Consider the following 26,316-nt stretch of genomic DNA (forward strand, 5'->3'; position numbering starts at 1 on the left):
CAACGTCTCACAAGAACATGCACGTTTGTAATTGTGGAATAATCAGTGAGAACGGAAAACGCCGCTTGTGTCCTTGATGAAATACGTTCAGCGGATGATTCTGCTCATTTTCTCATTAGTTCTGTAAATGAACAGTTTGATCAGGCAGATCTGGAGATCGGAGGCAGCAGCATAGATGTCTTTATCAGAACGTGCCTGCTTTTATACCGTGCCAGAATATTAACAGGATGAACGGCACCTCCATGCGCCCTGGCATACTCTGCAGAGAACGTAATCAGTAAATAGAAGATAATTACATTAAAAGTGAAAACTCTGTCAGCTCTCTGAGAAATGGGTCGATTTTAAGGTTGAGAAATGAACAATCTAAGGAAGCAATACAAACATGGAGAGTCTCAAAGGAACAGTTCAACATATGTAGGAAGGATTATGATACGTTGCTTCAGAAACCGTTTAAGAAATCTCAAGAAAAGGCAAAAGAAATTCCTTGGTTGAACATACTAGTTGCTAGTTGTAATGCAAAGACAGCGACCTTATATGATAAGTACGTTATATTTAGTTATTTTTAATCTACTGAGTAGACTTGTAGTAACCGCTCAAGGATTTAAAAATAAGTACAAATATTCGAGTAATGAGTTTTTATGTCAAATGGATTTTACACAAAATGCATAAAGAAATAAAGTCTATCAAATTTTATCTAATCCAATATAAAGCACTGCTAGATGTGATATCGCTCAGCAATTTTTCTTGGAACTTCTTATCAGAACAAAGACTAACTAATGTAGGACAATTAAAGTCCCCACTTTAGGTCAAGGTAAAGGATCTTTATGAACTAAATGCATTGATAAATCTTACTTTTTAATCAATTTGGGCATGAAGTCCTACCCTTTCTTTATATACGTATATTAAACCGTTCATGATTAGTTTTACTTTCCAAGTTCTCGGATTGCCTGACCAGCATTGAAGTATGCTAGCAAGAAGACAGAGGAAGGGGGAAGATCAGCCTCAAACCTCAGTGTAATTAATTCTGAAAAAAGAAACCTTTTTCCAAAGTAAAAAGGTCAACCTGCATGAGCACAGAGATTACATGTAATCCTTGTTTGATAAATTGGAGGGAATGTAGTCGAGTACCTCTGACATATATCCTCACACTCCTGAGTATTCAGGCTTGACTTGACTACCATACAAAATGAGTCTGAAGAAGGAAAATGGTGAATAATATATATATATATATATATATATATATATATATATATATATATATATATACTGTATATATATATATATATATATATAAAGTCAAGTGTGTATCTCAAAAAACTATTTGAAATATGAAGACTCAACATTTACTACTCATAAACAAAAAAAGCGATTTCAAGAGCAGACATATCATAAATTGGTAAAAACACACTTCATAGTTGGTGTTTAAAGTGTGCTCTTCATAATGGAAGGCTGTGTGTAGTGTCAGAGATGAGGCCTCACTTCGAAGAGACATACGGATATAACCATTTCATTAGTATGCATTCAAACCAACCGCCCTCTCACACATATCATGCTTCATATATCGACCACTTGACAAGAACCAGGTTTTGATATTGTATCAAAGCACTATAATTGGAATCAGAATCGAACAGCTTACAATATTATATTAATTAAGGTTTCTGTTCTCTAATAGTTGGAATAACCATGCAATATTTGATAGCTTTCTAACTTAATGTAGCCTTAAGACTATTCCTTTCATTATTTATTAGTATTAATTATGGACCAGGTTTGTCCAACTATTCTGTAGCTCTGAATAATTAAAGAAAGAATATCTATGTTGGTTAAAATGGCAAATTACTCTTCAGTGTATATTACGTTTTAAGAGCAAATGTCCACCTTAAAATGGTTTCTTGGTAGGAGGAATAAGTTAGAAGAATGTTCTATCCCTGACAGTTCGAAATCTGCCAAGAAAAATATGATTACATTACAGGAGTCCTTCCAACAAGTCAGTCAGCGACAATATTATGTTTTATGAACATGTATAACAAAATGTACAAAGATACAAGATGTTTCACATGACAAAGATAAACACAAAAACATTTAAAACAAATAACAAAATAATCAGCAAAAAGTTATTCCATAAACAGCAATCTTCCAAAGCTTTAAAAGTCGTTCTTATTTTAAAGTAAAGCACTCTTTCTAATATGATTGTAATCTAAGTCCAGATCTTAAGTCTTTATCCAGGACGAGATCTATTAGCTGGTGAAATTTCCCTTAAGGAACAGAGACTCTGTGTGGCAGAGTCTACTAGAGGGGAAATCTTTATCCGCTAGATTAAGTTACCCTTCACCTCCAGATCAATGAGCCTTTTGTAAAAAGGATATGAGCCTAGTGTTAAAAGCAGAACAAATGACAGTGAATTTAGGGCTTCAGCAGATCCTTTAGGGCACAGCGAGATGTTTACACACACACACTATCAGCAGATGTAAATCGTCCCAGGCTTGTTAGAAAGTTTCTAAACCATTTAGTTGGAGCACTGGTGTGTAATTTACTGTATCGAGATTCTGCCATTGCTCGGTGGAGGTATGAGCCAACAGCAGTCTGTAACAGTGTGTGCTGGATCGCATTCAGATCTGTGAATTTGAAAAAATATTGTTCAATGTCATTTTGGGAAAGATACTCTAAAGCTCTCATTAAAAAGCGCTTGGTTCTGTATTTGTTGTTTACTGTAATTATTGAGAACAATAATATCTATTAACACAATTAATAAAGACAACTTTTAATCGCCAAAAATTTCATTGAACGATAAATACTTATGTGTGTTTTAATAATATGTTTTAATTTTATTTCTCCAATGATAACACAGTCAATGTTTTTGTTCCAAATCTATTTCCTAGATTTGGAAGTTTTAAAGACAATTTCCTCATAAGTTGAAAAAAAAAACCTGGATAAAAAGTGGATACAGATATTTAATCTTATAGATATAAATGAAGTAATTATTAAAAATATAAACAAATTATGTCAAACATAATCCTTAATGCTGCGTTACCAAAGGCAACAGGTTACTCTAACCTTTAGCTTGCATTATACAGTTTGTGTAATTTTATTCATCATATTGTACATCTTGAGAAAATAATCCATAACTTAAATCAATCATTCTCCTGAACAGCGCAACAAATAAAAGCAATAACACATAACGTTTTGCTACAAATTGCAATTTCTTACTAAAAAGAAATATATATATATATATACACATATATATATAGTTATCACTATCTTCTTTTATATATCATATCATATAACCTCCATTGCCATTCCAAGCAGATAAATAATTGTATTGAGAGAAATGCCAGAGAAAAAAAAAGTTATTGAAGGCAGAACAGGTTTAGGATAAGCAATGCAAGAAGCAACAAATATTTCATGATGAAAAAAACTTTGTCGAAAACAGCTCTGTGATTGAATGAGTCGTAGGACAGAATCCGGTTCGAAAACAATATCAGTTCAAGTAAAAACCTCTTAATCTGCAACAGAAAGGACTTTTTCTATTCATTGTGGACATTTGTATAGTTGCTATCGACCATAAAAAGAAGCAGTCTGCCACTATTGTTGCTAAGCCTCTTAAATCTGTGAGAGCCAAATCTTTCAAAAACAGATAAGATAGCACTTCCTGGTATGATTTTGTTATTCAGCACTGGCGTGATCATCTTTGCAGAGATAATCCAGTATCTGTGAGGGATGTTTGTCAAGAGTGTTTGTCTCGGTTTATGCACAACTGTCTACGCTTTGACAAAAAATGTGACACGATAACAACTGGAGAGTCTTAGCTTAAACAGATCTATAAATATTTCTACGTCAATGAGTGACCGGAACAACGCCAAGCCAGATATCTGACAGTCCTGTCTATTATTGCTCAGCCGCTCATGGGTTTCAACATATTCTTTTATCCATGTATTTTCACAAAAGGCGCTTCCAAACCGAGTGTCTGGCAAACACCTTTGTAATGGAAATGGTTAATGCACTCTCCCGGAAGGGTTCATCAAACCTATTGTTTGCCAAGAATAGAATATTTTTGAAAAGGCATAAAAGCATCGTGGTTGATTGTGGGTGAGGGGAAAGAATTAGCATCAGTTTCCTTTCTTGCTAACGGTTGTCTCTTTTGAACAGGAAGTGATTTATTTTGACAGCTCTCTTAGATGGTTAAGGTGTCTTTGTAGCTGTGCTTCAAAGTAAAAGATAAACAATGGCATGAAAAGTAATAATTAAATCACACTGAGCTACATATGTGGAAGTTGAAGAGTATTCCACTGGCTGCCTGGTGGGCTAGATTCAACCCCGCAGCAGAACAGTGCACAGAATAGTTCTATAATTAGAAAACACAGTGTCACTAATCCTTCCTGAATGATTGCAAGTTTGCTGCCAAAATCCAAAAGCAACTGGCTGAAGAAGATCAACGTTGCCTTCCCACGGAGTTTATAATCGGGCGCTCATTAGTACTGCTCAGTGGGCGGGTTCAGGTGAGACGGTTCAGTACAAAACACATCAAGAAAACCTAATAGGATTCAGGAGATATTTACACATGAAGACCAATTATTTATGTTTGTTGTGGAGTTAATACTTGGACAGCAGTGGTATCCAAATCCAGATATTCAACATCAAACGGTTCAAAACTAGCGTTATATATTAAATAAAGTGAATTGGAAATGAATTACGACTACTACATTTTTCAATGACAGCTAAGGTAATATTCAATTTGAATGATAAATGTAGTTCTTGTAAATACATTCAGACTAGAAATCGTGGCACCATTATTGTCCCATGGAATGTATTCAATCACCTGGTTGTCTTAGTCATCAAATGTCCAAATGCATCTTATAAGAGTCCCTTATAATATTGAACCTAGATGTCTGAACTATTTTGTGATCATTAAATTCAAGAGTTTTTGTTTGGGTTTTTTTCTGGTTCAGCATGATGAATGTAAATGAAAGAGAGATGCTTAACATTTGAGCAAGAATTCCTCCATGGATTGATCCACCCCGCATCACTTAGCGTCCTCTTTAATTGAACAAATTGAATGTTCATTTATGTCAAGCATGTGGCTGATGTGCTCAGCTTTTTTCAATTCCCCTTCTTTGAACCTGAAACTAGTCAAATGTGTATGTCTCTGATGCATCGGAAAGGAGACATTTTCCGTCATTATCATTACATACAGCCTCCTTGTTGATTTCACAGAAATTGCCCCCATAATGCTGCTGACTCCTCACACAAGAAATCTCTGAATCTCTCAGTAGCTGAAACTGCAGAGATAAATGCTATTGGTCAAATACAACAAATCAATTCTGATTCTTTTGTTTCTGGAATAGCCTTTACTAAGAATGTTCTTCTCTCAGTGTGTCTTTATTTGCTATTAAAGCTAATAGAACCAACTTTGGGCTGCCAAGAAAAAAATCATTAAAGGCATAGAAAGTGGAAGATGCTAGCTAGATGTCACATGTTCTTTGACATGTGACATCTAGTTTGAAAATAAGAAATGTAAAAGGCACTTAAATTCTTTTTTGTCGTCTGACTGGACCTTGTACTCATCAATATGTGTCCGCTTGTACAAAACTCTCTTTTAATTAAAATATATACATTAGAAAATATGCTTAACTGAAACACTTCGTTTTCATTTAACAACTTTACTTTACCCCCCCGGAAGTCTCCACCTCGAATTTAATATCGCAAACTGGTTTATTGGTGTTTTTACAATTTTACAACTATATTAGTGGAATAATTGATTATTTATTTCAACTTTTTTTTAACTTTATTTTCAATTTAATTATTGTTTGTTATTTAAAAAGAGTTTACATTAAAGATGGGTCTACTCTACACAGATATCTAAACCTTTGTTATAAAATCGCGTACGTTGTTGTTAGGTGAGTATTTTCTTTTAAAAATGTAGGAACACTTCCACATCTAACAAGCATCTGGTTGCTCTCTACTGGAAAATGGCTGATATGTCAGTTATGTTGAATTTGAACGCTAAATTAATTTAAAAAAAGAAAGTCAAATCTGTATATTAGTTAACTTAAAGTGCACTATGCAATGAAGGATTTCCTTTCATTTATTTAAATTAAACAACCCGTTTAGCTTCCATGTCGGCGAAGAAATACAGTTGCTGTTGAAGCCAATAGCCTGTTTCCATTTCCAAGTTTACAATCTTTATAAAACAGGAAATAAGTTCAAAGAACTATGGACAGATAGTAACCATCTCCAGCACGCTTAAGGAATCATTTGACTGCAGACAGTTTTGAGGAGAAACTGCTATACAGGAATCTTTCTGCTGGAAAGTTTGTAAATATGTGTAATTGTGTCACAGACAAGTACTTGTAGTTACAAAAATATCTGATGGACAGGCAATAGAAAGAAACCCTGAATCTTGATATTCACGACCAAAGTAAGGAGATGAAAACACACCTGTGAGCTTTGATTATAGAAGAGGATTCAGCCTCGTGATGAAGGACAGAAAGACCAGAGCTCACAGCTTAATGATCCAAAGATCAGTGCAGGATTTACTGGCTCAGTGTTTTCACCACAGCCTTCTGACAAAAGCCTCCTCTCTGCCTTCATCTAGTCCAACTGCTTGATTGAGTTCATAAACCCGGGGTACAATGTTGGAAAGCAATAAAAAAAAAATCATGCTCTTGACTATATAGGAAAATGGAAAAGACGTTGACAGCTGTCGTAGTAAATCTTCCAGTTGATGAGATGATGAATAAAAGGCAAGAGGGCACTAAACATGGAGCCTGTTTTACAACTTCTCCAGTGCTCCTCTAGTAAACTTTAAAAAAGAGTTTGATACTTCCACATTGATAATCTACATCTATTTAAAACATTAATAAAGCGTTTTTAATCCCGAATGATAACGGTTATGTAAAGACAAGACCAAAAGAAGGAATTATGGGAACTTTCTTCATAAGAACACTGCATTGATGGGTGTCCATAAAAGACACAGAGTCTCATGCAGTCACCCTTGAAACATTGAAGCGATGACCCAGAAAACTATATGACCTCTGTTGTGCACTCCACAGTGAGGAGATTGAATGCTCTTCTTCTACCAGCAGGGGCTACCTCCAGGTACTGTCAAAGAGACTGAGAGCATACAGCTAAGGTTAAATGAGGACTTTAACCTTCCAGGGCATTGTATCAAAGTGGAAGTACTGGAGTACCTTGAAATGAATTAAATCTTAAATGCTCAAGTCAAAGGCTCTGATACCTTCACTGTCAAGGCCATCGCAGAAAATGTGAAGCTGCCACTCCATACTCCACTGAATGACAAGAATACAAATCCTTGTTTCAACCTTAAAAATAGTGAAGGCAATTCATCAGATCAAGGACGTGAAGAGCTTCTGGCGTTTTGATCAACAGTAGAGACAAGATGGAGGGGAGATGTTTAGTGTCACAAACAGCAAATGGTATAGAAGGGAACGTTTAAAGTACACCTGTTGAACATTAATGTGAATAATAAAACCATATACTTTTTGTGTCACTATAAATGTGATTTTGTTGGTTAGATTTTGACTATCTCAAGGGCATCAGACTGTTATAGGGTGAAGACAGAAGAAAAATGTATATTTTTTCTCAATTATATCCAGAAAAGTGTTCGATACAAAGAGCAAAAGCTTCCTATTGGACAAATGGTTTCTGCATCCATTGGAGACAAAGCCAAGTGATGACATCATTAGCCGTGTTGCCTGTTGTTCATAGGCATTGACTGAGTGAGGTTTACTCATCGTAGGAGACCCTCTCTATCACCATCACCATCCCCCCCATGGGTAGTGAAAGCCTCCACTGTCACCCAGGCCAAGGATCTGCCATCGGCCCCTCTTTTTGTCAATTGAATGGGCACGGCTTAGACACGTTTTAAGGCGCCCTAATGTACCATGGCTGGCCAACAAAGGCGGTGTGGTAATTTGCCAAGGATAATGACCCTCCCCTAAATCGCTCTTTAAAATGAATCACGGTCCAAGGATGAGTCCCCTGTCCCCCGTTATATCTGGGATTTTCTGACTCCCTCCAGAGCTCCCAAACTTCCTCTTGCTCTCTAGTTGGCCAGGAAGCAGGTTGTTTTTTTCCGGCTCATTGTTGTCGTAAACTAAATATCAGCAAACAACAGCAGGACTAGGGGGAGACAACATGCCAGGCCCGACTGGAGTCCCAGTGGAGCAAGACAAACAGAAGAGCCGCTTCTGGGCAGCCGGAGTGGGTAGTGTCGCTCCTCACCCTCCATTGACACGTTTCAGTGAATGACATTTAGGACAAAATTTGAATCAGGAAGAGTAAGAAGGAGCGGAAAAGGCAGTGGTGAGCGAGGGAATTACAACAATAGCGAGTAAATGCCAGAGAAGCGCTTGCTTTTCCCAGGGAAGAGTTCAGGAACAATTCAACTCTTAATCTAACTGCAGACATTGTCTGACAAACATTGTTTAGTAAATATCGTGGAGGATTTTTTTTGTTGGCTAACAACTAAAGACTTTACGGCAAATTGACTTTCAACTCTTAAAAGTCAACTGTCAAGTCTAAGATTAGCATAACTAAATGGCCAAAATGTCAAAGACTGTAATTTATAGTTAACTAATTTAAGATTACGGAAATATTTGTAAAAGATTTATGGCCTTTTTAAAAAATAACAATGAGCTTAAACATTGTTGATTGATTAATAAAACCTTTCTTCTTTATTGTAAAGTAGAAGAAAACATGATTCATTGCAAAAACACAAAAATTCATTTTTTACCTTGTACCCACAACCCAAAGTTCCGCTGTGATGCTCCAGGGTTTTTGTATATTTCATTGCAGCAGAATGTTTCTGTCAAGGTCCATATTATAAATGATGACCACCAAAAGTCCAATAACAAATAAAGAATATTCCAATAAATTCTTGCTTCTATCGAGACCCGGGTTGTTCTCTGAACACAACACCACCGGCAAACAGTTTCATCAGAAATACACAGCGGATTTTGGAAAAAACAGTGTGTTGCTGCTAAACAATTTCCGCTATGATCATCACTTAAAGAAGAAACACTGCAGGACAGGAGCCTGTTTCATGTTTCAGAGTTGTCAAATAAAAAAAAACGTGTGTGGAATATCTACAGCTATATTTCAGATTTAGATCATCTTAAATCTGTTTCAGTAACTACTCATAATCAATTATGAAAATAGTTTTTATGAACTATAAACTAAATAAAATTGTTCATTACACACAGTGACCTCTTCCAGTTCTGTTCACAGCACTTTCAATTTCACACCACCTTGGAACTTGTGACGCTGGAAAAAAATCTATCAAACCAAAAGAACAGATGTATACTGGTTGGAACTGGATGGAACAGCAAATCACTCACTAGTACGATTTCATCTGCCATCCACAGCCTGTCACTCACACTGGAGGACATGCAGGAGCGTTACCACGGAGACCTCCTCGCAGCACAGAGTGCCATCATAAACGCTACAGATGCAGCAAGAGACCAAGAGGTAGACGAAAGTTTGGAAAGAAATGGATGAAAGTACTCACCAGCTAAACATCACTGGGGTGCGAGGACGGTGCTGAGAGGGCCGTCTGTCCTTTTCAAACTGATCCTGGAGTGAGAGAGTGGGAGAGAGACGAGGGGGAGGGGTGAGTCTTTTTTACTGGCTGTTCACCTCCTTCCCATACGCAGTGCTGCTGCACAAAGAAGTACCGGCGCTCTCATAAACAAACCGCCAAACTTTTCAATGGGGCAGAGAAGGCGGAGCAGGAATGGCATTTAAACTGAGACTTAGTGGGGTACGGGGGGAGGGGGAGGGGATGCTTTTAACAGAAAGTGAAGGTTCGGACTGGACAACAACAAGCATTCCCACAAGCACCTGAACATGGATGTAGAAAGGCAACAGAGGTGTTGAACAGTGAGCGTGTAAATCAGGCAAGAGGGTGTCAGGTCAGGCTGGACACACATGAAGTGTTCAGTCCACAGTGTGCGGCTGCTAATTGGGTTACTAATTGGAACAAGCGAACCCCCGGCTGGTTCCTACAGCAACCTGGGAGAACGGCTCAAACGTGCCGGTGACATCATCTGATGTGTGATGATGTCATGTGTTTGTATCGCCTGACATCATGTTCTTTTCACTGTCTGGGCTTTAATCTTAAAATGTATGCAGCCTGTTTTCTATTATATAGTATATTTAAGCCAATACTTTTCTAATTTTATTCAATTAATTATTAAAAAAATGTGTACTTAAATGACCAAGTACCAAAACTCAGGTGACAAATGTTACCGATTTTATATAAAACGTCAATTTTACATTTTGCAATCGGTAATAACATGATTGAACATTTTGTTTTGTTGTAGTTTTAGATTCCAACCTTTTATACAATACTAGAATAAGAGTTTGCTAACAGGGTTTATTTAAAGTTACAGTTTTAACTTTCATTTTGATTATTTTAACCCCACTGAGTCAAATAGAAAAAGAAAAAGGGTAGCTGGGGAATAATTAAAACGGGAAACTTTTTGCGTTACCACCTTTAAACGCCATGTGAAAGAAGCTGGATGAGTTCCTTTCCTGTGCCAGCTTGGAGCCCAAATATCTCTGTCTATCTATCCATCAATAAGGAAGGTACTTCAAAGTAAGTAAATAAGAGAAACAATGATGATGACAGGGATTGTGAGGGAGCTGTCTTTTCTAAGAGCTGGACATTCTACCTTTCAGGGGATGTTTTTAAATCAAATATCCACAGTAAAACCTGTTGGTGTTAAAGAAAGAAGTGAGAAAGGGGTCAATAGTGGGACACATCTGAAATGACAGTGACCCAAAAAGAGTCATTTATGTCTTGATTCGTGTGAATGATTGTCTCTGCGGCGCAGGTCTTAAATTGCTAGTCTGTACAGATTCCCAAATGGAATAATTGTGTAGAAGTACAGAAGCTAAGGGGTTATTAGCGACTCGGTCTGAGGTCTCTTTAGTCCAGCACACAAGTTTCGGGTCCTTCATGTAAAATGAATAGAGAATGTAAATTAGTGTGGTGGCCAAATGAGAATTTTAAGGATTCGCCAGGACTTTTTTAATACTTGAAATCTGCATTTTAAAGTGCCGATAATCAGGTTTATGGTAATGTTATGAAGAGGTCTGTATTTAACAAATGGAAATTAAATATATAAAATTCAATGAAGCCAAGTTCAAATTCAAATTAGGTACAACAAATCAGTTATGCGACACGACACACAGGGAATCACAATGAAGGGAGTTTCAAATTACTCATGTTGCCGAAGAGAATCCGACACAATATTCACGTTGCACATGGAGAACCTAATGAAAATCTTCACAATGCCTTTGGAAGACATGTAAGAACGCAACAGTCTCACCATGAGTCTGCCATGACTCCCTTTCAAAAGCATTGACCAAGTTCTATTAAAGATAACAAGCTGTGATATGACACGTGTGCACTCTGAAGTCTTTCTAGATTCTATCAGTTCTGTCTCACTTGTTGACTTCACAAGGTCAGCTTGCCGTGGAAGCATCAGTGTGTGTCCTGTTGTTTGTGACAGTCTTTATTAGAACACAACAAGAAGAGACCTGCGTAATAACGTCACTACTGTTGAGACGAGACCTCCTGGATAAAACATTGTGCTATCCTGTGCCCTCGCAGGATCTCATTCTTTCTTTAGCTGAGGAAGTAATGTCTGGCGCCATCTTACGGCCGGAAGTTTAATCTCCCCCAAAAATGAACAAACAGCATGAATATTTGCATGTCAATTGCAAATAAAAAATCGAATCATTATTTTTGAAAACTCTTAATATAACTGTAAACCTAAAAATAAATACAATTTAATTTGAAGGTAAAAAAAAAACATTTTTATTTTAAAATCACCATAATCGATATTTTCTAAAACCTCTAGTTTAAAGATTATAAACTCACTGTAACTTGTGTTTTGGCAGGTTTATACTGAAAACTAAATGTAATCTCCCAAAATGTAAATCTCAAAACAACAGTGAATAGTTCAAATATTACATATTTGTATTCGTCAAATGCTGCTTAAGTTATTTAACTTTTTGCTATACTATTGTAAATGACCTAATATCGTAATGATTCATATATTTTTATTAATCACCAAATTTAAAAAAAAACGAAATGAAGTTCAAATCGCAATAATTGCCAGAAAATACAACTTTTTTTTTCCTTAATTTGTTCAGCCAAAGCTAACATTTTGTCAGACAAAGTAAAGAATTATGGCAACAGAAACAAACCTTTAACCCTTGTGTTATCTCAGGGTCAAAGTGGGTTAAAGAAGGCATTTCAGATCATCACCTACCCTTGAGCATGGCAACACACTCTTCCTGACACTTAAGCACAAGAATAGTTTGTCAAAAATGGTTTTCCCCAGTTGTATAACTGGCATTTAATGGCAGCTACAAATACTCTTAACATACTCTGGGATTTGTTTATAAACTAAGTCAAAATGGCAACAATTCAGCTGAATCAATCTATATAACACAGAAAAAAAATCGTACTGCCAGTTTGTACCTTTCAAAAATATTTTGGTTTCAAAACAAACTCATTGTTTCTGGGATGACGCAGACTTTTGTCAAGTAGCAAAGATAGGAAGAGAAACAAAAGAGATTTTCTTTAGGAGATCATGTTAATGCAGCAGGTCAGCAGGAAGAAACCTTGTAAACTGCTCGGTCTGAGGCTTCAAGTCTCTTTTTACACACACACTTACATTCAGAGCAGACAAACAGTCTGGAATTACAAAGACCCTTCTCAAATTCAGTAAAACTTTAATGGGCTGATGAATGACATGTGACAGTCAACGTGACATGAAAACATGCAGCAGGTTAAAGCTACATGACACGACTTGATTAACAACGACACTTCATGAATCAAGTTCTACTTGATATAAATGTCTTGTGGCCGTGAACATACCTTTTACAACAGTTGACAAATGTCGTTTTCAGCTCAAGCAAACACCCCTACCACCTAAATGAATGTCCCAGATGCTCATATATGTTTTTTAAGAACTACTCTCACAACAAACCTTGTGTTTCGTTTTTTTTTTTTTTACTTTCTTTTGGTCCATCTGAACTTCTCGAGGTTGCCACTGTGAAGCTCCACAACCCCTCGCTTATTTCTGCCCGTAAGAAGCTGCTATCAGCAGTCGTCCCTGAATCCAGCCGTGAACATCTTATTCTCCTAATTAAGCGGCGGTTAGTGCTAACTCAATCAGACACTTTAATGAAGACTTGGCGTGAAGTGGGAGTGGAGGCAACTTAAAACACAGTGGGAGATCACGCTGCTAAAACAGAAGAGTAAAATAAACCTATTCCACTGTACGTATAAATATTGAACATTTGCAGCACAGCAAAGACAATGTTTACAAATGACTGCATGTGGCCCTGGGAAAAAGGCATTTGGATGTTTTTAAGACAAAACAAAAGTTGATTCAGGTTCATGTATGTTTTTTTAAAGTAAAATGAATGCACTATTGAGTAAATATTAAGTAAAACAATTAAAGACAATTTCATTTTTGTAGACTATCCAAAGGCACAGAAAACACAAAACAATGTAAAGATATTTGTAAAAATGATCATTGAACACCCTTGCATTTAAAGCAAAAGCATAATCTTAAAATAATATATAAAAAGGTGATTAAATAAGAACAAAGTTGAAGCAAAAAAAGAAAAAAACAGATTAAAAATTGTAACTTTTCAATTGGATTAAAAAAACAAAGGAAGAAAAGTACAGTAATAGTGCTTTGGAGATATTGTGACTTAATATTACAAATTAAGCACATTATAGGACAAATAAACACTAAAATAAACACAGTATTTTACTTTGAGGTGAAAACTGAGATATCAACATTAAAGAGGACAATTTTAATCTAATGCAACAGAAATACTTTCATGTCTAACACAACATGTTTTGTTTTTTAAAAGTAACTTGCATATACTAGGAAAAGAATCTTCCCCTGGAAAAGTTTTTATCCAGCGAAGAAAATTAGCCACGATTAAATCTTTTTCTCCTTCCATATTGTGACTGATTAGAGACTGATGGTGCTCACTACTGCCCCTCTGGCAGACCGCAGAAGTTAATCTAAAAGCTTTTATACAAAAGCACTATATGAATACCTTTTGTGTAATTGGCTCCAGTTTTGAGATTCCAGACTTGGAGTTAGAGCTCTGCTACTTTTCATCCACTTTATACATATGACAGGAAAGAAACACAAAATAATCTAAAGCTTTCTTTACGCAGTCAGAAACCAAGGTGTAAGTAACACAATTGAAATCGATCCCCCCTCAATTTGGCTCCCAGGTTTCTAGTCCAGTTTCAAATATCCCGGCTTTCTATCAATGCACTTGACAGCTGTTTATAGATACAGCTTCACCTTTGATCTTGGCACTCCCTTATTTCTCGTCTCCTCAGGTCGCTGGAAAGGTCAGCAGTGTTATTGCGTAGGAGCTGATGGATGAGTTTACCGATCCCGGATAAACTATTGATTAAAAAAGACCACAGAGGAAATAAAAGCACACACTCATAAGAGCTGATAAGACAAGTGTGTTTAGTAGTACCACACAGAGAGCCGTGTGTTTGTGCCTGATTACCGGCTGAGCTTAGGTGGCCCTCTGGAGTAATTAAAGGGGCCACTCCATTAAAAAAAGCCCTCAGCAGCTAATACATCTTTTCTAGCCGTAACCCTGCATGACTGACCAACGGGCTCGGAGAAATGATGAAGAATTAACAAAGCGATTTAAATGCATCAATCTTTAGGAACGTTGGCTTGAACAGAGTCACAGCAATTACACTGTCTCAGAAAGTTCTCAGTCATCCGGGTCATTGAAGTTTAAGACTTTTAATAGAACCAAAGGAGCTTGAGATTCAAATAGAAGTATGTATATGATAGAGTGCTTTGACAATACTTCAATAATGACTAGCAGAGGCAGTGAATAATGGACAATGGGATTAGACAAAAAGAGAGAAAAACACTTGTAGGTAAGTTAATGGGAGTTTTGGGATATGTATATGTGTATTTGTACTTTAAACACCATTTGTTCACTGACACACAATCTTCGCTTAAAACATGAAAAAGTTGTTCAAGGAAGACTTACTGCCTCAAGGTCAGATTCAGTTGTAAATACTTAAATGTATTTGATTGAAGATTGAAACCTTTACCAAATGAAGAGTAATAATAATTAAGGCTGATATCAGGTCGACCACAGTGATTGTATTTTTCAACAAAAGGAACCATTGGTTGTGCTTTTGCAGCTGAAAGATTAACTGGGATCTCGTTGGCGTCTCTAACCCGATTTTAATAGATACAAAAGTGTTACACTGTACAATCCTTTAAAGCATGTTTGTGAAAAACAAATCAATTTCAGTACATTCATTTTTCCGACTGTGCTGCTGCTGTAATCCTTAGACGTCTCAACATGTCCATAGAGAAGAATAGACCTAAAGCCCAAGATCAAGCCCTACATCTTATTATGGCCACAACACTTGATCTCTGTTTGCGCCTCATCTTCGCTGAACCTCGGCTGTGAAACCCCCTCAGCTTCATTAAAAGGTACATTTAAACGCAACAGACCCTGTTTGTAGAAAGAAGTTCTGAGCAGTCCAGAAAGACAGAACAGCTTTTTTAAGTGGTCCAAGCAGCACCTAGAGAGGAGCATCAGAACCACCACGTTCTTCACATGCGTGCTCTCAGAGAATGCTGAAATGAGGTGAGCATTATACGCATCCGAGGAATATTGACTTTCAGAGGGAAGCGGCAAGATAATTCCTCCGGTGTCTCAGTGGAGAGAGGAGGAAGATACAGTATGAACGTGGCGGTGTGCAGATCTACAGCTTAAGGGGAAGACGGTAAAAAAAACAATGTTTTTTTGTGCTGCAGCTGTTTCCAAACATATTCAAACTGAGAGCTCCATGATGGCGATGGGTGGCACTTTCAGCTGCTTACAGCTCATTCGCTGCTTTTAGGCCCTCCACTATGCAAATGAGCAAATGGACTGATCCCATCAACCTAATGTTCTAAATGCATTAGACCAACACAGCTTTCTGCACTTCAACACTCAGTACACAAAGACAGGCGGCACAGCTCAGCTCTTTAGATTGTCAAACACTCTCTTGTAACTTTAATCCCGCTGTCGAAAAACAACTCAAAACCCTCGCTTCAGCTTAATAGAGGTCAAATATTGCTAGCGTCAAAAAGACTTGGAAAAAGATCTACTGGGTATAATACATTTATTGTACATTTATTTATTTATATTTGTTACATTTTTCATTAAAAACTTTTTTCTTCGTGTTTTATGTTTCCTCAATATAATCGTCCTTATTTTGTATGATAATGTTTTTTAAATATAGGATCTTATTTTGTGAAAGTTTGGTAACTGATCATCTGAACGTTTTCACACGTTAAATAAAGAGATGAGCAGAAACTGAGGGAAGTGAGGTCAATAGATGTTTTATGAGAAAAAGATTTACGTGTGTTCGATAAAGAAGCGTCATCAGAGAGAAACGTGTCCAAGACAGGCTGCAGAGAGATACTGCTGGATACGTGGTATGTGTCGTGGTCTATACATCCTGTGAGTCTCCCCTGCTTAACAACTCTTGAAAGAGCTCGCTCATAAAGACCAACTGGCAGAACGAGAGGCTCGTTGAAATTAAATGTGATGCAGTGAAGGAGGCTATTAATTTTGGTTCAAAAAGAGCATGGCCTCAGGGAAGGTGTAAGAGCACTCAAGTGTGTCACCATGTCTATGTGTGTGCCAAAAACGATTGACTGATCATATCATGCAGTTTCCTAAGAGTTCCGAAGTGAGGCAACTGGACTTAGTAGTTTTGGGAAGATGTTTCTCTACTAATTGAAGACTCTTCTTCAGTTTCAAATAACTGGTCTGATGTACATCTTGCTATAGGTGAGACAAATAACTATTGGGAGGAGCTAAGATCAATATGTGACTAGCTTGAAGTAGCAATGATAAGTATTTAACATTTTTGTTTCTGGCTCCCTCGAGTGCTAGCACAGTGTAATTACAACATGGTGAGGTTGGTTGGGTTGGTTTCTACATTTTACCTTGAAGGGAACTTCCAAAAGTTCTATCTTCACATTATGGAAATAAGTGCAAACGCAATCCCTGACCAATAGCTTTGGAATAGTTGGGTTTCCATGATTGGTCTTTGGAAGAACACGACGAGGTCTCTGGGTAAATAGAGCTTTGTTTTGGCCAAATACCTGGGGAAGGTTTACTGTAGCGCATGGCAACTGTTTCCCCAAATATTATACATTTTTAAAAGTGACTTTAATTGGAAAAAGTCAGTCTTTCAGGCTGAAAATTCATTTTTCTTTTCAGAGAACTTCTCTAATGTTTGATGAAAAAAAAAAATCATATCATAATCATAGTCAAAAGAATATTTTCTCTTGCGGTCGTGATTGAATCGTCCTCCAACTTTGAGCAGATCCAAGCTTAGTGAAATTCAATCTGGCGTGAGTGAAACTCTCAAACGCAGCAGTCAACCGTGACATCTCCTTTATTCACTCCGAGCTTCATGTTACAACTGGAGAGACCCACGATGACATCGACAGGGAGTATCGACACCGCACCTCAGTAGTTATGATTGTTGTGTCCCAAATAGTATTTTAAATCAAGCCTCTCGCTGTTAGGATCATGTGCATGCCGGATCAGAAGACAGGATATAAACAGGAGGGTATGAGGGGATGTCTCAGATTGGAATGTTTCAGCCTTCATTGATCGTTTTTGTATTCATCCTCTGAGATTAAAACAAATTCACCAGTCGCTCAAACAAATCTGATCTGTTTTCTTAAAGCTGTCTGGAGTGAACACAGTGACAGGCATCAAAGCAGTCGTGCAGAATTTGAATCATTCATGGGAAAACACACCTCTTGTATTCAACCGAGCTGAATTCCAATCAGGAACATAAGAAACGTTCCAAAGGTGCATCAAATCTTTTGATGAGTCTGATCGCATGGATTCTGATGATGAGAATCCCCTGCTATTTATCCTCTTTATTTATCCTCCTCAAGCCAGGTAAGGAACTTCAAATGATCATTCGTAACGGATCCTAATGTTTCGACATTGAACCAGTTTTAACGTGAGAGTAACTGAAGGCTTCACTGTATCATCATCACCATGAAATCAATCACTACCTTTTGTTCTCTGGTGTGAAAAAAAGGTTTCGGATCTGTACGTTCTTGTCTAGAAAGTTAGAATATCAACTTTCATTTCAACGACTCGCGGATCCTCCTGAAATCTGACTCGTAATGAAGCTTTTATCAACACGGAGTCCATTTTTCTTTCCTTCTTCTTTTCATGGTAGTAACTCACACCAATGATGCATCGTGCTGGCACAGGGAGAGAGGGAAGAAGAATAGGAAGACGATGACACCTTGATGTTGTAATCTTCACGCCACGGCGCTGGCCAGCCGGTGTCTGAGCATGAGTCACTACGCCGACTCACAAGTCAGACGGGTACATGAGTGAGGCGTTGACATATGGCCTCTCACAAGCTTCTTTTATTCAACCATTTGGTTTCTATTTAAGCAATTCCTTTTTTTAGTGTGTTTTAATTTAGATATTTTGTAATTTCACTTGTATTCCAACACAAAACTGTAGCACATGCATCAAACATTCCTGCATGTGTATGTGGGTGTGTGTGAGAGAGAGAAATATTACATTTCTAAAATGAGAAAACAGCCCAAAAACATGATATCAAAGTACATATTCTCTTACCCTCTGTCACTGTGACTACAAACATCTTCAGAAAGTGTGTCTTTGTCTTCACTTCAATCGCTGACACACATTAAACATGGTTGATAACTTGAAGACACTTAACTGTGAACCACAAACACATCTGCAGGTGAAACACAGATTGATACAGAAGATCATTTTCCTAACTCCACGTGCCATTGTGCTTCTGAACAAGACAGATTGCTGTTTTTCACCCGGCGTCCATGAGCCAGCTCCGCAGGAGTTCCAGCTACAATATAACAGCTCTCGTGTTTGACTATTGATGTTTGCAGAGCGGCGTTTGGTGTAATGAACTGACTCACACATTCTTCTCCAGACTGTGAGAGATCGGCCATCATTGGAACAGTTGCAGCTGTTAAAATAAGAAATTGACTGAACGGCCATCTTTATTGCTGGAGAATGTGTTATTCTCCGCTGTGTTCTTTATGTAGCTGTCATTTCCGAGCCGTGTTTTTAATATCCTTATTGGAGTTATGAGTATTAAAACTGTGGCAGCCTGGCCCTGGGGGAATTCTGGGGAATGAGTCAGTTCCAGTGGAATTTCTCAGCAGCAACATTTCTCTCCATAAAGACTTGATTAAGTTTGTTGTGGTTTATATTGTTCGGGATGGCTTTCTTGTTTTCTTCATGCTACTAAGGACATTTTTCCCCACACACGTCAGGGAATAATTAACTTAAAAGGCTTCATTAAGCTCAACTGTTAAATGTTATATATTTGAATTAATCTGACAGTCAAGGTAAAACATCGTTCTTGCTTAAATCCTTTGAAATCCGAATCTACTGATAGATCGTGAGATGTGGTGTAAGATGTTGGAACTCCAGACGTTAAAACAAGTTGATACTTTGTCAGGAAAGTATCCATACACGGTTACTGCAGTGCATCGATGTTGTCACCTGGTCATTAATGCACGATTGACTGAAAGTACGATAAGGTAGCTAGGTACCTTTGTCGGGTGGCACTGATAGACCTGCACTTATGTTGAATTTTCAACACTTCAAATTTTTCAATATTGAATTTAAGACTTCCCCTTATTTTTTAATTGAATTGTAAAGGCTTCACATTTTTCATATTGAATTTAGAAGGATTTGAGTTAGAAAATATTGAAAATAAAATATAAGAAAAAACCTTTCAATATGTGAAATTTTAAATTCAAACATTCAATATTCTGATTGCACTGATATAACTCCATACAATAGACCCCCCTTATATGATGCGTCTCATGGAGACAAACAAAATTCCATATGGTTTCAGGAGAACCCATTTGTTGACTGAAAAGTAAGGTGAACGATCGTCTTTTGTTTTCACCTGACTTTCCCTCTAGGGCTTCATAATTCACTGAAAGCTGAAATGAGCAGTGAAACCCCGAGCGGCAAAGAAAACGAGAGAGAAACACACTCCTGCCTCGGCTGACCTCACTGAGATTGGCTCTCACAGGTTGCAGTGACCTCCAGCCAACAGGCTTTCATAGAAAAGCTATTCATCCACAGATCAAACCTTCCTGGCGTCGCTAAAAGAGCCAAGCTGAGTTAAAGACGAAATTACATTTGGAACCAGACTGAAGCAAGAAAATAAAATTCTGACTGACTACAATGTCACAACGCGTGTTGAGATCCTGGCTGAAAACTACTGCTGTCATTGGCAGAACCATGAACCAGGTGATTATGGTTTTACAAGACACTTTTAAACTCCTATCAGCTCTAGATTTACTACCTGCTATCTACAGAGGAGAACCAGGATGGCGCTAGTTTTGACAAAAGCACTGGGAGGAATGAGGGCTCTGTGATATTTCAAACTAAGATGCACCGACTCCAAAATCTTTGAGGTTATCCGGGGTCACTCCAACCCTTGCTGGGTACAGATAAGGGAGCAAGGATCTAAAAAAATTTTGCAAAAGAGATTTCATCAGCTTAACTAGCCTGAAGTCCATTCATGGTCTCCAAGTCATGTTGAGTTAACTCTTTTGTGTGAATAATATAGAGCTTTGTGCAAATGATGTAATCATCTGGCTTTCCACATTAATCTTCTTTAGTTAAGCACTTTTCAGAGGCGCACAACTTTTAGACTTCTGTTTGGACGAATAAAAAAACAGTAGGACGCTTTGTAGTTGATGCACATAATTGTTATTTTGTGACTTCAACATTGGTTATTAGTTTTCCTGAAAGGGTATTTCATCATGAATAATTATCATTTTCTCCTTTTGATGAACAGAGAACGTTCAACCCTGCTGGTATTGACCATTTAGCAAACCTGCAAGGGGTCTGTTGGCATGTTTAAATGTATCATGTTTTTCACTAATGAATTTTAAATGGAATTAAACAGGCATCTGTCAAAAGTTGGCAAAGTTGTTATATAGAGAAGTTGAAGTTCAAATACGACTCATTATATAACTCAGTTTTGACAAATTAGCAGCAGAGGGACCCAGGAGTGGGATCAGAGGAGCATAAACACAGAAATAAAAGTCAGAATGCAATTTAATTAAATAACTTTAAAGGTTAGTTTACCCAAAATTCAAACTTCACTCATTTTCTACTCACCCTCATGTCGTTGAAGGGTTTATGCCGATTTTCCTTTTTTTTAAATGTCTGTCACAAACGTGTCTTTTTCCATTTTTCTGGAAAAAGTGTAATTGTCAAGGGATCAATACAATATGGACATTTCAGACAAGCACCAGGGAGGTATTTGGATGTTTTTAAGCATGTTTTTGGAGGAAGATAAAGACCAAGCCCACTCATTTCCAGTCGCTTCATTAAAATGAACAAACATTTCTGTCTATAACTCTAGAAGGGAACAGATTACTCTGAAAATAATCCCAACCCTTTGTCGACATGAGGGTGAGTAGAAAATGAGTGAAGTTTGAATTTAAGGTAAACTGTCACTTTAAATCACTTTTACAGTGCATACCCCTGCCAAGGAGTTCATTATACATGTGTTTTTTGAAACACAGATTGCAATCAAATAAATAAAAGATAAACCATTGTGTTGGCTCACGATGAACTGCCTAGACCAGAAATTAAACCAGTATGTATAAGTGAAAACACCACCATTGATGTTAGCATAGCAACAGATGCTCTTACAACAACTAACGCATTTGTCAAACAGTCACCAAAGAGTTGAGTTGTTTAAAATGTCAAATTGTATGCAGTGTTATATAAAGGAAAAAGTCTGAATGAACAGAAGCTATCTCAAGGCATGCAAATTAAAGAGATTACCTTTAGAAATCCAGGTGGAAATCCTGAAAATCCACATGTTCTTTGTCCCACTATCAACATTTTCTAAATGTTCAACTTTGTCTGCAAACAAGCTGTAAGATAAATAATAAAACTTCTTGGCAGAGTTACTAAAGATAAATAATTCAAGTAGACTCAACTCATTTCATGATCATTCCACACAATAAGAATTGAGAATTGTCGCTGAGGCCAGTAAAATATCATCACAGAAAATAGAAAACACAACCTAAGCAAGCATAATAATAATTCATATTTATCAACAGAACAAAGAGAACTGTCGAGAATGTATAAGTTTTAACTGCGACTAAAGAGAATCGCCAGAATGAGGACCAGGTAAAGTGAAAGGGAAGCACAGAAGGTAATTGTTGGGAACCTATGGCGGCAAATGGGAGGAGGATCAGGTAGAACAGGAGAGGGGAAAAAACCTGTTTGCAACGGGGAGATTGATTTCATAATCAGGAGTGACATCAGTGACAAATGGTCGGAAACAAATACCAAACAAAAGGACGGTTACATGCTCAACAACTGGAAACAATCAGGTTGACAGCGGTGGATAAGAAGAGGCGTATTATGGATTTCAAACATGTCCGTTCTTGTTTATCTAATAATGAACAAACACCAGCAAGGAAAAAAGGGACTTTGCACTGGATTACATTTAAGACACAGTCGTGATTCACTTTGTCATCTTAACAACTGCCATTGGATTTGCAGGCTATTAGCTAAAGTAGATCAGAGATCTTGACATGTTTACCTAAAGTTTTATTAACATTGTTTTGTTTCCAGTACCAGCCCGTGATGAAGTGCCTGTGATAGGTCGTATAACCGGCTCATTAGAGAGACGCGCATACATCAGGCCTCGACAGCAGACGGCCTGTTTGTGAATGTGGCTGTTTGTATGCAGATCCATGTGTCGCTGCATATGTGCGTCCACCACGGCTTTGTGTATCCGGCAGTAATGGCTTTGGAAATCAGCAGCTGAGCGATACAAGACAGCTGCTCAGCGCCGGCACTGTTGCCCACAGTCGTCCTCGCATGCAGCACGAGTTATTAAAAAAGCCAAATGGCAAAGTATAAATAAGTCTTGTCATTTTTCAGCACTTAGAATGATGAGCACAGTGATCATTGAGGATTGCAACTGGATGGGTTGACTAACATGTAGAGTAGAACCCCACCCTCCCCCCTTTTTTACTTCTTTTTTCTTTGTCTTTTTGTGCAAGTATTACATGGTGCCATCAAAAAAATAACACAAATTAAACACAAAAAACTTGTGACCTCATGATCTCGACATGAGCTAATCAAAGATACCACATACATGCGATGGTTTTATAAATATATCATTTTGCATTTTCTTCTTCTAGAATATGCTCTTACATATTCACTGGGTTTTTTTGACACGTTAAATACTGTTTTATCATCACACACCACTTAGTGTTTGAAACAAGATGTTTGAGAATGTGTAAAACATATAATTAGCTCTTCTATTGAGATACTGAACAACATTTCTCAGCAGGTAAACAGACGAGCAGGTAAAACACCATGACAGCTGGAGCAGCTGCTAAAAGGCACCAGCCATAGATCTGCCACCATCTTCATTGTCATAATAGCTTTCTTCTTCTTCTGGCCAGTCCATTTTTCTTTTCAGCGACTCTACAACATAAGCCTTGTTCCCATTGTTCAAACACTTCCCCCGTCACCCGTCAGGAATCTGAAAGTCTTTTATTACAGTCTGAGACGCAAATGTATTCAATATGGTGCAACCATTCTGTCACGCCGAGCAGATCGGCTTCCTCCTCACGTTATCGTTTCTTAATAGATAAAAAATTACCTCAGCAACGACATTCTCTCAAACCGCTTTCAAGACTTGTGCAAAGAAATTCTTTAACAAAAAAGCTGTAGTTACAGGAACGGTTTGTTAATACAGCCGACACAAAGAACAAAAAACCTACACTATGGTCTCCATCGCTGACATCTTTCGTATCTCTGGAGCTAGATAGACATCATAATTCTTAGAGCGCTTCAGTTATTATTCAGTGGCTGTGTTTGACCAGAGTACCAATCAGCACCTCGCTGTACTCCCACGTTCACCTTCACTTCCAGGGTATGTAATTTTCCTCCGTCTTCTGACCTTTTTGTTCTGATCTCGGCAGAAAACTCTTGGTCTTAAGCCAGCGGTCGGGCTGGAGTGTTCCCTCTCCCAAAGTGGCTGATGTGTGATTCATATGGCGTGAACTCATTTCTGGAGCCGAGGTGTTCTGGGTGCCTTAATCAGGAGCTCATTAGTTCACTGGTGCTGAAAATGGAAATCTTATATGATCCGATGTCTCTGAAATGAGGCAAGTGCGGTGAGTTTGGACCCTTGGGCACAGTGCTGACCTTTTCAAACTCCACAAGTTCCAAACAAATCATTCAAGTGGCGCTGAATTCATACATTCCCAGAATTCTCATGACCGCCACCAAAAACTTTGATAGCCTTTTCTTTTGTCAACAGATAAGACTGTGACTAATGAGATCGTCAACCTCTGACATGATTATGCAAATCAAGTCACACTCTGTCCATCAAAAACTAATGACTTTTAAAGTGAACAGAAAAATGAGCTTGTAATTTATTCTTCTCTCTGACGGAGATGTTAAATTGATAGAATCTATTTTTGATCAATGTAATTCAACACAGTTAAAGTAATAGTTCACCCAAAATTCAAACACATGTTTTACTCACCCTCATGTCGACTAAGGGTGATGATTATTTCAGAGTAATATGTTCCATTTTAGAGTTATAGGAACAAAAGGTATGTTTATTTTAACGTTGCGACTTTTTCCCATACTACGTCTGTATCGCATGTTTTGTTTTTTAACTTCTGTTACAAACAAGCTTAAAGTACAGACATATCTTTGAGGAAAATGGACCTAGTTGACCCATTTTAGGGTTAGGGTTATAAGGGACACATTATGAGATTAAAATTTGCAATAATATTGATAACTCTTTAAGATGAAGGTTTGATGTTGGACTTTTGACCCACCCAACTAGTCTGCCGAACTGCAGGCGAGACAGCTCCTTCTTGTTCAGACATGAAAATAAACTGTTACAATAGTCCAGACGAGAAGACACAAACACATGGATTAGAAACTCTAGATTGTGTTGTGACATAATTTTCCTAAATTTAGAGATTTTTCTCAGTTTTCTGCAGTGTTGTACTAAAGACATGTCTTTGTCAACTACATCACCAAGGTTTCTCAGGCTCAGTTTGACAGACTGACCTAAGTCACCCAAGTATTGACTCAACCCAGGAATCTTATCATCAGGAGCAATAACCAGAATTTCAGTTCTGTCCACATTAAGCTGCAAAGTGTTTTCACTCAGCCACTGTTTGATTTCTAGAAAACAATTGACTACGCAGTTGGATCAAATGAGCAGTAGAGCTGGATGTCATCTGCAAAAATGTGGTAAGAAACATCAGGAAATCTCTGAATGATTTTAGCCAGGAGAATCGAGTACAGCAAAAATAATAAAGGACCCAGAACAGAACCTGGAGGGACTCGACACAACAGATCCGCTGATTCAGACCTTATTTGAATGGCAGATACACTAAAACTGCGCCCAGAAAGGTATGACGAGAACCACTGTAACACAGACCCAGACAGTCCCACTTTATCCTCAGTCTTCTCAGCAGGATCTGGTGATCAACTGTGTCAAAGGCTGAGGACAGATCCAAGAGAACCAGAACAGTGTATTGACCCGAATCAACCGACATCATGATGTCACTGGACACTTTCAGTAAGGCTGTCACTGTAGAGTGATGTTTATGGAAGCCAGACTGAAACTTCTCATCGATGTCGCTCTGATCCAGGAAAAACGACTGCTGCTCAGACAACGCCGTCTGACTTTTGTAAGAATTTAAGGAAAAGCAACACGTTAACTGTGATTTTTTCGAATAACGTCGCCCGTAAATGGCCTGATGCCCCTTCAGTCATCAGTCCTGAGATATCTTTCCCGCCTTGCCAGCCCTGGGGCACTGCTGGGTCTGGATTGCTCAAGGGTTTGGTTTCTATGGCGATAAGAGTTCCTGGCAGTGGCAGGAGGTTTTGTTTCAGACGGAGAAATAGCTAGGCGTGACAGTGATGAATGTCCTGGCAAAAAGCGAGACACTCGGCTCTGCGGGCTTCCTCGTCAGCATCAAGGTGCTAAGAAGTCTGCACTCCGCCGCCGACACCTTTAATCACGTGAATTATTTATTATTCAGAAATGTATTTCTTTCTCCGCGTGGAAGCCAGAATGAATTAAAATGTTGTATTAAGCCAAGAAGAAAATGAGATTCAACAGCTCAAAATCAATAGTTGCAATTTGGA

General features: G+C 37.9%; 1 protein-coding gene across 3 annotated transcripts in view; it reads right to left on the reverse strand.

Moving 5' to 3' along the window:
• The window catches only part of sema5ba (sema domain, seven thrombospondin repeats (type 1 and type 1-like), transmembrane domain (TM) and short cytoplasmic domain, (semaphorin) 5Ba), a 153,082-nt gene that overhangs the window by 113,901 nt on the left and 12,865 nt on the right, over window positions 1-26,316 (reverse strand). For all 3 annotated transcript variants that reach the window (XM_087803437.1, XM_087803436.1, XM_087803439.1), the window contains exon 2: window positions 9,524-9,588. The gene's annotated coding sequence lies outside the window, so the exon portion shown is untranslated. The remainder of the gene's footprint in view (window positions 1-9,523; window positions 9,589-26,316) is intronic.

The sequence above is a fragment of the Callionymus lyra genome, chromosome 12 (assembly GCF_982586985.1).
Source record: "Callionymus lyra chromosome 12, fCalLyr1.hap1.1, whole genome shotgun sequence".
NCBI classification, from domain to species: Eukaryota; Metazoa; Chordata; class Actinopteri; order Syngnathiformes; family Callionymidae; genus Callionymus; species Callionymus lyra.